Consider the following 17710-nt stretch of genomic DNA (forward strand, 5'->3'; position numbering starts at 1 on the left):
AGTCAGCCCGCGGTGGCCTGTCCAGGAATCATCTCGAGGTTTCCGCTCCAGCACAGGCTGTGGATTGGTGCTGCAGGTCAGCCTTCAGGCTGCAGGAAGAAAAGATGTAGTCTCCTCCAGGCCAGAGGAGAGAGAGCTTAAAAAGAGAGGGAGCTCTGCATAGACTTGTACTTTTTAAGGGAACACTGTGGCCGTCACCAATCGGGAATGAAGGAAGCAGGACTGAGCAGAGGGAGGAGCTGTGTTATCCAATAACAAAGTCTCTGAAGCTCTAATGGTGCGGAAGAGTGGTCCTGACCTGGGGCAAGGGGGCCTGGCGTTTATATCCGTGCATTGACTCCCCCTTCTGCTGTGTGACCTTGCCTGGACAAGTGAATGGTTCAGGGGAAAGGTGGTGCAGGGGATCTGAGTGGCACCCAATAGCAGCTACTGCATGGACGTTTATATGAAGTGTATAAGGGGAGAGTACTTGTGAGGTGCCCACATGTATGTATGGTGTGTGTGTATGTGTGTGTATGAGTAGCTGTACATGAACCTGCCTGTCTTTGGAGTCTATGGAGAGTGTTCATGTGCACTTGGGGTGATTGTGTCTGAGTGTGACCCTGTCCTGTCTTGCATTTGTGTGCACACATGGAATTCAGTGAGTGGTGTGTGGCTCTGTGCTGATGTTTAGGTGTGCCCTGTTTGCATGCAGGTGTTCTGTATGTGGGAATGGTGGCAGATGGATGTGTGCCAGCTTCCAGAACCATCAGATGAGAAGCCTGTGGCTTCCTGTTCCTGAAGACGACAGAGGTGGTTACCTGAGCCAGGGTAGGGCATGCTGGGCTGCCTCAGTGGCCTTGGGTGGGGAGGGGATGGTGCTGGCTGAGGACCACTTTGTCTGAAGAAGTAGCCCTTTCTTTGGACTGACCAGTATCCCTTCAACCCTTGTCCTCCATGCCCAGCCTGTCCCAGGAAATGCAAAGCCTCAGAAGAAAGCTTGGGGGAGGCCTGGCTGCAGGCACTGCCTCACCTCAGTCAGCCTCCTGCTGACAGGAGGCAGGAAGAGGAGTTTCTGGTGACTCTGCCCCTCATTTTAGGGTCAGAGAGCATCTCCAGAAGCCCCCATAGAACACACTGGTCTTTGGCTGGTGGACCCTCTGGAAACCTCTCCCACTGGCTCATAGACTATCTCCAAACACTTTTCTGTGTATATGAAATTACTCTGGAAAATACACCCCCCACCTCCACCTGATAACTATAAGGATTTTAATAAATGATTTTAAAAAATCCTTTATGAATGGTGTCCATCTGTGGCTCCCTGTGTACATCCCTTGCGTGTGTCTTGATTTCCTTTTGTTCTGCTTCACACTCAGATATTTCACCCAAAGAGCCCCAGTTCTCCTGTCAGCTAGGATCATGAGTAGCTCTGGGGGTTCTGGACCAGCCTTGGGCTCCTCCTGGCCACTTGCAAGGATGGGGAGGGAGCAGCCAACGTAACAGTATGTGGCCTGTTTTTGCCAGGCTGTGCCAGGACTGTGGGGTGGGTTGAGGCCAGACACATCCCTGTGAGTAAGTGCCCAGAGTGGGGGAGGTTCTAGGAGCCCAGAGTGGAGAGGGGTTGCTTCTGGCTGGGGAACCAGGAGAGGTAATGTGGAGGAGGTGACACATGAATGGGACCTTGAAGGAAGAGGAGGTGTTTCAACATCATTGTCATCTGTCCTTAATGGCTCAGTGTCTGGGAGGCCAGGGACAGGCACTGTTGTCTCCTTCATTCACATGTGTCTGAGCTCAGGCCCCAGACAGTAAGGTGACTGACCAAGGGCCACACAGAGCACCTTTGGTAGGGTCTAGCCTTTAGTTTTTTTCCAATCCGTTCCTTCTCTCTGGCTGCCTATGCTGGATCCACCCTGCCTTGCCCGTTGGGGTGAGCACTAGGATTCAGAGCCAGCTAGGGATGAGTGTGAGGGGCTGAACATATTCCACCCTCAGATCCCAAATATGCCCTCCCATCAAGACCTGACTTGCTGAGTGTTGAGTCATTTCTGACTTATCCACCCATTTGCTTAAACCAGAAATCCAAGAGTCGTCCTTGATCCAGCTCTCTGTCACCTTCCACACTCCCCAGTTGACCTCCAGAATATATCTGGAACACCACTACTACTACTAAACGTTTATACCCTCATTTATTCCTCACAGTCGTGCCAGGAAGTTGGTGCCCAAAGTTTATAGCCAGAGGGGAGCTGAGCCAGGATTCAGGCACGACTGTCTCTCATTACCACAGGAAGCAGAAACCACATGCCTCTCATTCACATGGCCACATCATAGCCCTCTCTTGGGTCAAACCAAAAGCCCCTCACTGGACTGTTGGACTCCAATCTTGCCCCATCAGGATGTTCCCTTTAGAGCAGCCAGCAGGATCCTTCTAAAACATATAACCACTCTACGGGACATTGCAAAAAAGGCAGCTACAAAACACTATGCTGCATCTGCCATAAGACTGAAAATCTTAAAGGGCAGAACTGTGATTTTGAGTTCTCTAAATGTGCCAACAAATATAAATACATCTGCCTCTGCCAGAGGAGTGCAGAACGGAGACATTCAGCCTGGGATGTCCAGAAAAATGACCTGGACTTTCCAAGGAAGACATACAGATGGCCAACAGGCGCATGAAAAGATGCTCAACATTGCTAATCATCAGCAAAATGCAAACCAAAACCACAATGAGATATTACCTCACACCTGTCAGAATGGCTATCATCAAGTCTACAGATAATAAATGTTGGTGAGGGATGTGGAGAAAAGGAAACCCTAGTACACTGTTGGTGGGATTGTAAATTGGTGCAGCCATTATGGAAAACAGTATGGAAGTTCCTCAAAAACTAAAAACAGAAATACCACATGATCCAGCAATCTCATTGCTGGGCATGTATCTGAAGAAAATGAAAACACTAATTCAAAAAGATACATGCACCCCAATGATCATAGCAAAATTATTTACAATTGCCAAGATACAGAAGCAACCTGTGTCCATCACTGATGAATGGATAAAGAAGATGTGATATTTATATGCAATGGAATATTACTCATCCATAAAAAAGAATGATTCTGCCATTTGCAACAATATGGATGGACCTAGAGGGTATTATGCTGAGTGAAATAAATCAGAGAAAGACAAATAGTGTATGTTATCACTTACATATGAAGTCTAAAACAACAACAACAACAACAACAACAAAGGAATGTGTATAACAAAACAGAAACAGACCCACAGATACAGAGAACAAACTAGTGGTTACCAGTGGGGAGAGGGAAGGAGGCAGGGACAAGGTAGGGATGGGGATTAAAGGATAGAAACTACTATGTATGAAGTAAATAAGCAACAAGGATATATGGTACAGGGAAATATACCTATTATTTTGTAATAACTTTAAATGGAGTATAGTCTATAAAAACACTGAATCACTGTGTTATACACCTGAAACTAATATCATATTGTAAGTCAAGTGTACTTCAATAAAATAAAAAAAAGTATATATTTAAAAAAAATCAAGGAAGCCTCCTACACTGCTGGTGGGAATGCACTTTGGTGCAGCCACTGTGGAAAACAGTATGGAGATTCCTCAAAAGACTAGGAACAAATTCACCATATGACCCAGTAATCCCTCTCCTGGGCATATATCCAAAAGGAACCCTACTTCAAAAAGACACTTGCACCCCAGTGTTCATAGCAGCACTATTTACAGTAGCCAAGACATGGAAACAGCCTAAATGTCCATCAATAGATAACTGGAAAAAGAAGCTGTGGTATATTTATACAATGGAATAGTATTCAGCCATAAAAATCGACAACATAATGCCATTTGCAGCAATGTGGATATTCCTGGAGAATGTCATTGTAAGTGAAGTAAGCCAGAAAGAGAAAGAAAAATACCATATGAGATTGCTCATATGTGGAATCTAAAAAAAAAAAAAAAAAAAGAATAAAAATACAAAACAAACAGACTCATAGACATAGAATACAAACTTGTGGTTGCCAAGGGGGAGGGTGGGAAGGGATAGACTGGAAGTTCAAAATTTGTAGATACTGACAGGCATATGTAGAATAGATAAACAGAATTATACTGTATAGCACAGGGAAATATATACAAGATCTTGTGGTAGCTCACAGTGAAAAAAATGTGACAATGAATATATGTATGTTCATGTATAACTGAAAAATTGTGCTCTACACTGGAATTTGACACAACATTGTAAAATTACTGTAACTCAATAAAAAATGTTAAAAAAAAAATCACCTGGAGAGTGACCTGAGTCTAGAAGAATGAGTAAATGTTTATTAAGTAAAAAAAGGAAGGATATTAGGAGAATGGAACTGCAGTATTTGTCAAGGCTGGAAGACAGCAGAGGATGAAGTGCAGGTAGTTAGACAAAGTCAAGGTGCTCTCAGATATTACAGCACAAGTTGAGGAGGGCAAGAGATGTACCGCCAGCAGTCTGCTGTTTTCATGATTATCAAGCCCAATTATACAAAGAAAATGCTTGAGACCCAGAGAGGTCACATGACTGGCTCAAGGTCACAGATGGGTAAACTCAGAGCGAACCAGGTCTTTAGTGTTCCTCTCCCTGCAACTTTGTAGTCCTGAGCAGGTGGCTGAGGGGAATTCAGACAAGCCCCAGATGTCACTCAGCTGACAGTAGGAAAGGCAGGGAGAGGGGTGCAGTCAGTGACCTCAAAGCCAACGCTGGAGACTGTACTGGGGAGACATTCCATGTGCTCAATAGTAAGAGGATTTGAGCTTCTCTTAAGCACAGTTTGGAGAAAGAAAAGCCAGTGTGCACTTTTACAGCACCTGGTTCCCCCAGTTAAGTTATGCTTGAATCATGCTAGGAGCCTGATCGAGCCTCGCACAAAAAATTAAGAAACTTTAATCTCAAACTTGAAGCTATTCTCCTGCCTTAATCTAAGCCATTGTGTCTGGCCCCACTTCCAGCCCTAGGTATAGCTGTCATAGATTTTGTAGGTTGAAGTAAACTGCTTAGCATAACTTAAGTGAAGGGTCTTGTTGATTTTTTTAATTATTAAAAAAGAGAATATGAGGATCACAACAGTCCAAGCCATGGATCCATTGGATGCAGGTTGTCCCCAAACTGGAGAATGCATGTCCCAAGTAGTGAGGGTGACATCAGTGTGGGCACTGACCTTGAAGGGTGTGGTGCTGCCTCCTTGAAAAAGACCCACATGGGCTTGAGTTGTTTCCATCTCCAGCTATTTCTTCTTGGAGGCTGGAGAGGCTACTGCACACTCCATGGAACCAGATGGCCCCTGTCAAAGGCTGTACTGACAAACCATGATGTTGCTGGATCAAAAGCTTCTTGTAGATGCTTTTTACTCAGAATGAAACAACATTCCCAAACTGATGAGAACACAGGGAAAGATGACTTGCTTTAAATCAAGAGTGAGTTCATAGGTTGGCAGAGTGCGAATCCAAATCTTCCAGATTCCAGACCATTACTCTTAATGGGTTTAGATGCTTGAAGGCAGGGAAAAACAAAAAGACTTCTGGTTCCAAGTTTTTCTTTCTATCTAATTATTAAAAGAAATGCTGCCTGGGAACAGTGGAAAACAATGTATTGGTGGCAATAAGAACGTTGAGCAGCTCATTTACAGATTTCCAATATCATTGTCTTCTTGGTGTGCTTGCTTATGGGTGTGTATTTTACTGGTGTGACTCAGAGTACAGACCTGTCAGTTGCTTATGCCCTGTGATTCAAAAGTGATAAATACGGCCCCTGTCAACAAGACCATCCCCACTCATACCTGAACCTGAAATTACAGAGAGAAACATTAGATGTAGGTAATGATGGTAGAGAGAAGGAAGACTGTTAACGCTGGAAAGATTCTTAGATCAACTAGCTCAGCATTTCAACATTTCCTACAGTACAATCCATGGGATGCTAATTTGCTGTCAGGAGGAAAAAAGGGCCTGGTGGTCAAATGACTTTTGGACATTTTGGCTTAATTCAAATCGAACAGATTTCCTTTCTGCAGGGCTTCTCAGAGTTTTTGCTATATGCATTATAGATTTCTAGGGGGGATATGTAAGATGCAAAGTTTCCCAGACTTCTATGTCTTTTTTTCCCCCTAAGAATAATCTCATGAGTCTAACATTCCTTAGAATAAATCTTTAAAGTGTTGACCTCTCTCAATATTCTAATTTTAGAAATGAGAATATGAAGGCTCCGAGAGAGAGAAATGACTGGCAAAACCAGGACTCAAACTCATATTTTCAGATGGAAATCTAAGAATCAAATCCCTTTCTTGCTTCCTGCTGTGTCCTTAGTACTTAATTTTGTGTCTCCAATAAAGTAAGTAATAAATATAGTAAGTCACAGTGAGTGACAAATAATAGCTAAGTGTTTACATGCATTATTTCATATGGTGTTGATGAAAACCCTAAAGAATTGGCTCTGCTAGTATCTATTTTACAAAATTCTAAGTCAGAAATGGAGAAAGTCTGAGATTTTACCTTACTTGCAAGTTTACAAGTTAGCCTGTTACAGTTTTTATATACATATACTGATAGCAGACTGGAGATCCCTGGGTCAGAGACACAGACGGTTTAATACTTGCAGCTCTATGCTCTGCTCTCCACGGGAAAACGTGATGAGGGCTGGAGGTTACCTGCTCATGCATTGGGGCGCCCCATAGGAGAGGAACCCTGCAGTTAGAATCTGGTGATCGTTCTCCCCTCTGGAGAGAGACGTTACTCACTCTCCTGAATGTAAGCAAGTTTTCCTCCGAGGGAGAGGGAAGGAAAAGGCTTATCTTTACTACCTTAGGACATCTCCGGAGAGATAATCTCCAAGTCTCTTGTGAGGTACATATCTCTAGATTTCAAGGCTTTTTGCCATTCAAACATATCTTGCTTAGAAGGCCCAGACCATGCAGAAAGTGAGAAATCCAGGGAGACTTGTCTCCTAACAATGATAACGAAGTTGAAACTTAATACGCACATTATTTGATTTTGGGCAAGTGAAAGCACTAGGAAAATAAATGAATGGACAAATGAACGACCTAGGCGAAGGCACTTTCTACTACAGATGTAAATGACGGCCTTTACATACTTCTCTGAAAATAGGTAATGATAGGGGGAAAAGGGAGGGCTCAAGTTTTGTGAGTGCCTTGCGATCACAGCAGAAAACCCTCTATCGGAGTTGAGTTGAAGATGATCCCTGCCACATACAACCAGCTGCAGTAGCTCTGTGACTCAGTCACATGACCAACACAGTTTTTGCACAACTATTCTTCACAGAATAGATGGCTTTAGTCTTGTAATACAGCTTCGTTGTAAAACTGGTCAAAGCCTGAGAGCTCCCATTCTAGGCATAGGGAAGCTCTCCCATGCTGGCCTTATGTTTTCTTTGAAGAGTTTTATGATGTTGGCTCTTATATTCAGAAGTGAAGAAGTATGAGTCCTCCAACTTTGCTCTTTTTCAAGATTGTCTTGGGTATTCTGGGTGATTCAAATTTCCGTATGAATTTTAGGATCAGCTTATCAACTGCTGCAAAGAAGCTAGCTGGGATTTTGGTAGGGATTGTGTTGAATTTGTAGATAAGTTTGGGGAATATTGCCATCTGAACAATATTGAGTCTCCTGATCCATGAACATGGGATTTCTTTCCATTTATTTAGATCTTAAATTTCAACAATGTTTTGTAGTTTTCAGTGTATAGGTGTTGCACTTATTTGGTTAAATTTCATTTCTAAGTATTTTATACTTTTGGATGCTAAGTAAGTAGCATTTCCCCCTTAATTTTATTTTTGAGTTGTTCATTGCTAGTGTATAGAAGTATGATTATTTTTATACATTGATCTTGTATCCTGCAACTTGTTGATCTTGTTTATTAGCTCATAGTCTTTTAAAGCAAATTCTGGAGGGTTTTCTGTGTATAAGATCAAGTCACCTGCAAATAGAGATAATTTTACTTCTTCCTTTCTGATCTGGATGTCTTCATTTCTTTTCCTTGCCTAATTGCCCTGGTACGATGCTATACCTCTAGTACAGTGTTGAATGTAAGTGTCAAGAGTGGACGTTTTTGGCTTGTTCTTGATCTTAGGGGGAAAGCTTTCAGTCTTTCTACATTAAGTATGATATTGGTTATGGATTTTTCATAGATACCTTTTATCAGGTTGAAGACGTTCCCTTCAGTTCCTGGTTTGTTGAGTGTTTTTATCATGAAAGGGTGTTTGATTTTGTCAAATGCTTTTTCTGAACCTATCAAGAGGGTCATGTGGTTTTTGTTTTTATTCTATATATATGGTGTATTATTTTAGTTGATTTTTTGTATCCTTATATTCCTAAGATAAATTTTGCATGGCCATAATATATATAATTATTTTTATATGCTGTTGGATTCACTTTGCAAGTATTTTGCTGAGAATTTTGTGTCCATATTCATAAAAGACATTGGTCTGTAGTTTTCTTTTTCTGTCATGTCTGTCTTTAGTTTTGGAATCATGGTGATAAGATCAGTCTCCTCTAGTGAGTTGGGAACTGTTCCCTTCTATGCTACTTTTTAAGAAGAATTTATTGTTTCTTGAATGTTGCTGAAGTCTTTTCTGCCTCCAAAGACCCGTTTGGATCTGAAAATATTTCGTACCTTGCTCTTGACTTTGTAGTATTGTCTAATAACGGAAAAACATCAGTATTTAAAGTCAGAAGACCTTGAATTGGAACCCACTTTCGCTTTACCTGTTATGTGACCCTGAACAAATTGAGTTAAGAAAATCATTGCCTTTATTATCATTATCCTCTTTGTCTCCATCATTTATTGACTATTTATTATGGACTTTATATGCCTTTACATCTTAAAATTTTACAACAAACCTATGGGGGCAGCTTCTATTATTGTCCCCATTTATAGGTAAGGAAACGTGGCACAGGGAGCCGAACTTCTAAAATCTGTGAGCTTTGGCCGGATCGCAGGCCTAGCATTTTTAACCCAAGCAGTCGGACTCCAGAGGCCACAGTTTAATGACCACTTGCTAAACTCTTTTGAAGTGCCAGGCATTCTGTGTGTGTCTGTGTGCATGTGTATGGGTGTATGTGCATGTGTATGGGTGTATGTGCATGTGTGTATGTGAATCAATTCTCCTCTAGTTCTCACAAGCCTGTGAGAGAGGCATTATTATCATCACTGTAAAGATGAGGAGACTGAAACTCAGGCTCAAAAACTTGCCAAAAGTCCTAGGGTTAATAAGGTATATTCAAGGCATTCGAATGAAGAGCTCTATGTCTACAAAAGCTAAGCCTTGTCCACTAACATGATTTGATGTTTCTGAGCCTCAGTTTCCTCATATGCAAATAAATGTAATTAAAACCATTCTCTGGCTGTGGCTGAGAAGAGTATCTCAGAAGACCCTGGTGTGTGAAAGCCCTCCTAAAGGGTACGTGCGATCGCAGCTGCCCGCGCGCGCCTTTGTCCGTGCAGGCCATCCGGGAGGAGTTTCCTCTGGCAAGTGCCAGCCATCCTGCTGACTCTCAGCTCAAGTCTTGCTGGACATTAGATTCATTTGTCTAATTTCCTTGGGGTCCTGCGCAACATAAGAGGTAATTTGTCTTTGTTAGACAATTTAGTGATGAATCCACCTGGTAGCATAAGTAGCCCCAGACTCACATGTCCCTGAGGGATTCCTTCCTATTTTAGCAGAACGTAGTCAGTTTGAGCCTCAGAGACATGTCATTACAGTCTCAGTAACCTAACACAAAATGCATTGAATCAACAGGTCTTTATTCTTCCCACCTCCAAGAGACTTCACTTCTCTCTACAAAACAAAGCAAAAGAGTAGTCTTTTTCAGCATCGAGGTTAAATGGATAACGTAAATTCCATCTGATAGTTACCAAAAATTATTGGATTCTTGACCTGCATTTTTATACATGCTCCCTTTCGGTTAATCAAAGGACACAATTAGGAAGCAGAAGACATTCATTATACTTGTTTTTGCCTTGAGAATATGCCTCCCCTTGATTTTGAAAAGACTTTCTGAGCAGGAAGGTTGGATGAGAGGATGGTTGGCAGCCAGCCTCCAGATGACAAGATTTGCATGAAATAGAGTTTGTACTTTAATTTATCTTAGTTTTTTGGTACAGCTTTATTGATATATCATTCACGTACCATATATTCACCCGTTTAAGTGTACAATTCAGGGGCTTTTAATGTATTCAGAATCATCACCACAATTGTTACTGAACCAGACTTGGGTCTACTCATCTGTACACAGTAAAGCCAATCTATTGACACTGGGTTGTGGCGAAGGAAAGTGCAGCATTTATTGCAGGAGCTGAAGGAGGAGTCCAGGCAGCCAGTGTTCAACAGGCCAGAACTCCCCAACGGCTTTTAGGGAAAGATTTTTAAAGACAGGGTGAGGGAAAGGGTTGCGGGGTGTGTGATCAGATCATAGACACTCTTCTGACTGGTAATGAGGTAATCGGGAGTCAATATCATTAGCCTTCTGATTCCAGCTGGTCTGGGGTCTACATGCTTGTGGGCAGCATACAGTTCACTCCTTCCACCTGGTGGGGGTTTCAGTGTCTGTGAAACAGCTGAAAGGATTTGGCTCATACTATTATCTATAACCCTTGAGGAGGAACGAAAGATCCTTGACTTTGTTCAATGCCTAAACTATTGTTATTTTGTCTTGCTTGATTTCCTTTGTTTCTGCATTTTCTTGCTTCTCTGATTAAGTTTACTCTTTGGAACTCGGGAGAGGCCTAGGAGGCTAAAGTTTTTCTATAAACAAGAGGCAGGTAGAGAACATGTGTTGGGGTGGGGTCTGTTCCAGGAAGGACCCACAGGGTCCTGCTTGGTTATATAATCAACTTTTGAACATTGTTATTATCCTCAAAAGAAACCCTGTGTCCTTTAGCAGCTGCCCTCCATTTCTCCTCACCCCTCCTTCACTGTACTAGGCAACCACTAATCTACATTCTGTCTTTATAGATTTGCCCCCTCTTGGACCTTTCATGTAAATGCAATCATATAATAATAATAAGTGGATCTTCTGTGACTATACTTTCTTCATGAGTCATGTTAGTTCCTGCTCACAAAGCAACCACAATATAAGGAAATGTTTATTCTCTGTTCTTAGTAGCTTAAATCATTTGGTCCATGTGACCCTGGGCAATCTACCACTGTAGTGGCAAGTTACTGCTATCTTGGCTTTGCAAAGTTGATTAGTTCCAGAATTGTGATTCTTAGTTCCCTCTCTCTCTAGCCTTTTGGAAATAAAATGTCTTCTTTCTACTGAGTGAGGGCAAATAGAAAAAAAAAGAATCTTGTGTAAATCCAACTGAAAGGAGATAATGTGTGTTGGCTCAGGTATTAGCCATATGCCTTTATACCTGCTCTCATAACGGTCCTCTGGTTTCAGTGTCCATTTTTGTGTCAGATGGGGTCTCTGCAACTTGCTGAGGATATTCCATCTCTCCTCTACTCTGAGTGAATTAATGTGATCAAAACAAGGACCCAGAGTTCACACAGATGATCAAGTCATGGGGCACAGAAAGTACAGATGGTTAAAGGTCTTGACCAGCTCCATAGGAACAAAATAATTTGGATGCTGCTTTATGCAGTGTCTGTGAAATGGCATTTCACCTATACAAGGAAAAGTCTCTTTGCCTAACTCCCCTGATGAAAAGTTTTCTCTTGGTGAACTCCTTCATTTATCATACAGGCTTTCATGATCTTGTTCGTGATTGGACACAGTTGGTATTTATTAATCACATCATAAGCAGCCAAATGCACGTGGGACAGTGCTAGGTGTGGCGATGCTCTTCTCCTGATGTGTCTTTCCCCAAAATTTTGTCCCGAGCCTGATGGCAATCCCCGTGGTCTTCTCTGAATAGGTTGCCTTTGTGCTCTGACACCTCCGTGTCATCGTAATGCTATGTGCTCCTCCTGCTCTCCTCAAGAAAATCTTACTCATCCTTTGAGACAGAGCTCAAGTTCCATCTCCATTTCTTCTCTGGAGTCTTTTCTAATTTATTCCACTTTGGGTTAGCTCAGCATACTTGTGGTAGACTGAAAAACAGAGCCACAGTATTTTGCAGCTCCTCTGATCAAAAGGAGGAGTCTGTTTCCCTATTCCTTGAAGCCAAACTGGCCTTGTGACATGCTTTGACCAACAGTATGTGGCAGAAATGCTGCTATGTGAGTTCCAGAGCCTGGGCCCCCAGATGCCTTAAGATGTTCTCCTTTGCCCTCGTGGAATGCAGCCCTGAGACCACCAGGTAAAGAGAATCTGTCCAGCCTTCAAGAGGGTGAGAGGCTAATAGAGGAGAAGCAAGGTGCTTGGCTGAGGCCATCTGGCCAGTCTGTCCCACTGTAGCTATCAGATGGTTATAGCTGCATGGGTGAGCCCAGGAGAAGTTCCCATGTAAGCCCAGTCAAGATGCAAAATAATGAACATGTAAATAGTTGTGATTTTAAGCCACAAAATATTGGGGTGTCCTGTGACACAGCAATAGATCACTGATAGCAGCGGGTATTTTTCTTGGTGTTTGTGAAGGTCACACGTATGAAGGAGGTCACAGAGGATAGTACTTAGGAAGGATCATTGTTTTCAGGGGAAAATGTTCTCTTTCTCCTATTTTCTTTATTTACTAGTTAGGTCTCAAATTAGGTAACTGCTCTCTGGGATTCCTTCTCTGTGCTCAGAGACAGGATCAGGTGCCCCTTGGACAGGCCCCTTTGCACTCTTGTTCTTATTATAGTATATTTCATACTTTATAGTTAAAGCTACATATGCTTTTTTTTTTCTGGTCTGTTTTCCCTGTGAAGGCCCTGTGAGGGCAGAGACAGAGTCTACCTCAGATACCATAGTCCATCTAGAATTTGGCACAGCGCATCACATACATGGAAGCATCTTCTGCTTGTGGATCTCATCGGTTCATCAAATATGATGCCCTCACCAGGCCACCTATTCCACTGTGGGAACAGCACTTGGTGTGACAATGCTCTTCCCTAGCAGGAGATAAACCTTCTGACCACAGAGCCCGCATCTGATCACCAGAGCCAGAACGCGAATGCCCTGCATATTTGAGTACAGGTGCTGCATCCCCCTTATTAAATCATTTTTTCTTCAGTCTATGGCAAGAGAAATAGCTGAGGACCCTAGGAATTTCTGGCCTGGAGTCCCTGACCATCCTGATTTCTCTTCTCTTATTAACAAAACCCATCTTAAAATGTCTTAAGAACTTGGCATCAAAACTCATTCTTTAGGTTAACAAAACCTAATCATAAAATGTCCTAACAAGAATTTTGCACCATCAGGAGAGGTCTTCTACCAAGGCAGAAGAGAGTATAAGAATCACTTCCATTGTTTAGAATTTTATTCTTTTATTAATGCAACTTAAGCCCATACTGAATTGCTGATTATAATGGCCCTGTGGTCAGCAGTAGGATAAAAAAAAAAACCCTTCTGCGTCAGAATTACATAACATCTAACCTCAAACTAAGAATGCACAGTTTATTTTATTAACATTTTTGAGAACAAGTGTGGCAATCTTCATATAACTTAAAAAAATTTTATGGGGTGATGAGGCATTTTTAGGTGCTATTGTGGTTATAGAAAACTTTTTATGCAATACCTGTGGGAATTCTTGTTGACTAGAATTCCACATTCCATTCCATTTAACTACAAATTGTCTTTAGTAGGAAATCTCCTATCTAGCATTTGACGAAATTCTTTGTTTAATTCTATTGGATTCTATTTGTAAAAAGAAAAAACCACAAGTGACACTCAATATTTACAGAAAATTGGATTTTTTTTTGTGTTTTTTTTTTTTACCCCCTCAGTGTTGTAGGAAAAGCTACAATAATAGAGTAGATAAACACTACAACAATGCAATAGTAGAAAGAAGGGAGTTTGGAATCAGACAGATTTGGGCTTGAATCTTACCACTAGGTGGTGTATGAAAACAGAGAAAAGTCTAACTCACACTGAAACATCAGTTACCTGAAGTGAAAAAAAGGGGATGAAGTTACCTCACAGTGCCTGGCACCGTGGAGTGCCATCAGATGTCAGGGATTCATTTGTTTGTGGTTTCCTGCAGCTCCTGGATGTGCAGGTACAACCCCCACCAAGGGTGACCCGGGTGACCCTGGGGGCCGGTAAATCCTGACACTGAACTGTTATTTAATGTCCAGCATCTCCAGTGACTAATGTGCTTAAAATAGGAAGTAAGGAACAGATGCAAGATACCTCTGTACCTTGAGATTTGGTGGGTCAGGGGCCTTTTCTGGCCCTTGAACATCTTGTGTAGGGTGTGAATGTGTGTGTGTGTGTGTATGTGTGTGTGTGTGTGTGTGTGTGTGTGTGTGTGTGTGTGTGTGTTTAAAATAGCCACACCTGGAAGTAAATCAGAAAGAGAAAGAAAAATACTACATGATATTGTTTATATGTGGAGTCTAAAAAAAGGGACACAAATGAACTTACCTAAAAAACAGAAACAGACTCACAGACATAGAGAACAAATTTATGGTTACCCAGGTAAAGAGGGTGGGAAAGGATAAATTAGGAATTCAAAATTTGCTCCTCTTGGGGAGTGATGGTAATATGAGTTATCTTGATTGTGCTGGCGATTTCATTGGTGTATACATCTTTCAAAATTCATCAAATTGTACATCTGAAATGTGTGGAATTTACTGTACAAGAATTTTACCATAATAAAGGTGTTAAAAAAAATGAAATAGCCACAGCTGTATGGAAGGTAACAGAGTCTTGTAAGTGAATGAGGGCAGGAGTGTGTGTGTACCTGCGGAGGTGTGGAGAGGACTGCCCCCTACCAGATGTCTTCTGAACCAGTACCCCACCTCCCCCTAAACAGATGACGGGGCCTCAGGACCCTCTAAATGTCCTTAAGCACATGTATTTCTGCTTTGCAGAGACAGGCTAGGCTGGTTGTAGCAACTGTGGGCAGATGCTGCCATCTCGTGGTAGCAGTCTCAGAATACGCCACGCAGGACGCCGCAAAGGCTGAGCAGTCCCCTTCTGCTTTTGGAAGAGAATTAAGCAATTTTACCAGAAAGTAATTTTTAAAAATTATGAATAGGAACAAGAATGGGTGTATTCTGGAGTAAAATGTATGTCATATTATTTTATTTAAGACTATTTTAGAGCAGTTTTAGGTTCACAGCAACACTGAGTAGAAGATACAGACATTTTCCTACATACCCTCTGCCCCCCTGACATATATAGCCTCCCCCATTATCAACATCTCCCACCAGAGCGGTACATTTGTTACAATAGATGAACCTACGTTGACTCATCATAATCATCCAGGGTCCATAGTTTACATTAGGACTCACTCTTAGTGTGGTACATTCTATAGGTTTGGACAAAGTTATAGTGACATGGATCCATCAGTATAGTGTCATACAGAATATCTTCACTGCCCTAAGAATCCTCTGTGCTCTGCCTGTTCACCCCAAAACTTTACAAATGCCAAGCCACTTAAGGACATATACCCAAACCCCTGTGAAACCCTTTCGCTCTGCTTTGCATTATTTACTTAAGGAAAAAATATATTTTTATAATACAGGCATACCTCGGAGACATCGCAGATCAGATTCCGGACCACTTCAGTAAAGTGAACATCAGGAGGACCAGAAGTGCTGATGTCTGCAGGTAGGAGAAAATTAATGTTTAAGCTCAAGCAAAAAGCAAACTTGCCCTTCCTTTACATTTTTGTTCTATTTAGTCCCTTAATGGACTGGATGATGCCCATCCTCACTGGGGAGGGCAATCTTCTTTACTTAGCCTACTGATCCAAATGCTATTTTTTTCCAGAAACACCTTCACAGACACATCCAGAAATAATGTTTTACCAGCTATTTGGTCATCCCTTAGCCCTGTCAAATAGATGTAAAATTACCCATTATATTTACTACTGCATCCATACTTCTGAATCCTCTTCTTTTGGCTTAAAATTTAGGTTAAAATAGCAAGAGGATTTGCAGCATCTGTCTGATTTCAACTTAGCATTGCTTTTCTCCTGAGGCAGTGGTAATATGACCAATTATTTGCTTGTCTCCTAGGAAGTGAAATTGGGAAGACATGCTATAGAGATTAAATATTTCAAAATGTTATTCTGCTACATTTCTCCTTCTGGTAAATCTTTATGACAAGCATGGTGACCTGACTGTATGTCTGCATTGACTTCTGATCAAAATTCCAAAATTATTACCATTGCTTTTCTAGAGTGGAGTAGCTAATGGGTCAGAAAAGCAGGTGAACACTGGAAGGGGTGTGTGTGTGTGTGTGTGTGTGTGGTCAGTAGGGGAGGGCAGTTGGGTTCTGTAACAGGTAGGTGGAGATTGCAAGCACATGAGTTGGCTCCTGTTGGATTTATGAGGCTGGAGACTGGTGGCAGAGAACCCTGGAAATGAGGATACTGGGATCTTTTTCCCTTGGCTGCTGGCCACACAGAGCCTGTGGAAGGAAATCCTCATTACCCACCCCTTCTCCATCTGCCTTCCAAAAAGCCTGTGAAGTGACAGTCAAGGCTATTTTACTTGTGGCATTCAGTTCCCATCTGCCTGCTGGAATCACCCTTTACTCTCCTAGGAAGAGATTCAGCTCTTTTAGAAATGCTGGGCAGGAGACAGGGGCTTTAAAGGCAACTTTAGAAGTACCCCTCACCCTCCTTCTAGGTAATCTGGGAATTTTAGAAAATTGAATCTTCTCTGTCATATTCTAACAAGGCTTCATTTGCTTTCTCTTCTTTCTACTGACAATCCCCATGCGGCCCAAAGGTTTTAAATCACTGGATAGAAGTGCAGCTGATTTTTGAATATGATTTTGTATCCTGTAATTTTACTGAATTTGTTTATTAGTTCTAACAGGTTTTTTTGGCAGAGTCTTTAGAGTTTCCTATGTATAATATCATGTCATCTGCAAACAAAGTTTTACTTCTTCCTTTCTAATTTGGATGCCTTAATTTCTTTTCCTTGCCTAATCGCTCTGGCTAGGACTTCCATAACTGTGCTGAATAAAAGTCATGAGTATGGGCACTCCTTGTCTTGCTCCTGATCTTAGAGGAAAACCTTTCAGTTTTTTACTGTTCAGCCTGATATTAACTATCATATGTTGAGGTATGTTTCCTTCATACTCATTTTGCTGACAGTTTTTATTATAAATGGATGTTGGATTTTGTCAAATGTTTTTTTCTGCATCTACTGAGATGATCATATAATTTTTATCCTTTTTAATGTGGTGTACTACACTTACCAATTTGCATATATTGAACAATCTTTGCATTCAGGGATAAATTTCACTTGGTCATGGTGTATGATCATTTTTTTTTAATTGAACTATAGTTGATTTACAATGTGTTAGTTTCTGGTGTATAGCAAAGTGATTCAGTTATACATATGTATTTATTATTTTTCAGATTCTTTTCCATTATAGGTTATTACAAATTACTGAATATAATTCCCTGTGTTATACAGTAAGTTTTTTGTTTATCTATTTTATACAAAGTAGTATATATATGTTAATCTCAAACTCCTAATTTATCACTCCCCACCTTTTCCCTTTGGTAACTGTAAGTTTGTTTTCTATGTCTGTGAATTGATTTCTGTTTTGTAAATAAGTTCATTTGTATCATTTCTTAAGATTCCACATGTAAGTGATATCATATGTTATTTATTTCTCTGGCTGACTTA

The sequence above is a fragment of the Camelus ferus genome, chromosome 9, assembly GCF_009834535.1.
Source record: "Camelus ferus isolate YT-003-E chromosome 9, BCGSAC_Cfer_1.0, whole genome shotgun sequence".
NCBI lineage: Eukaryota > Metazoa > Chordata > Mammalia > Artiodactyla > Camelidae > Camelus > Camelus ferus.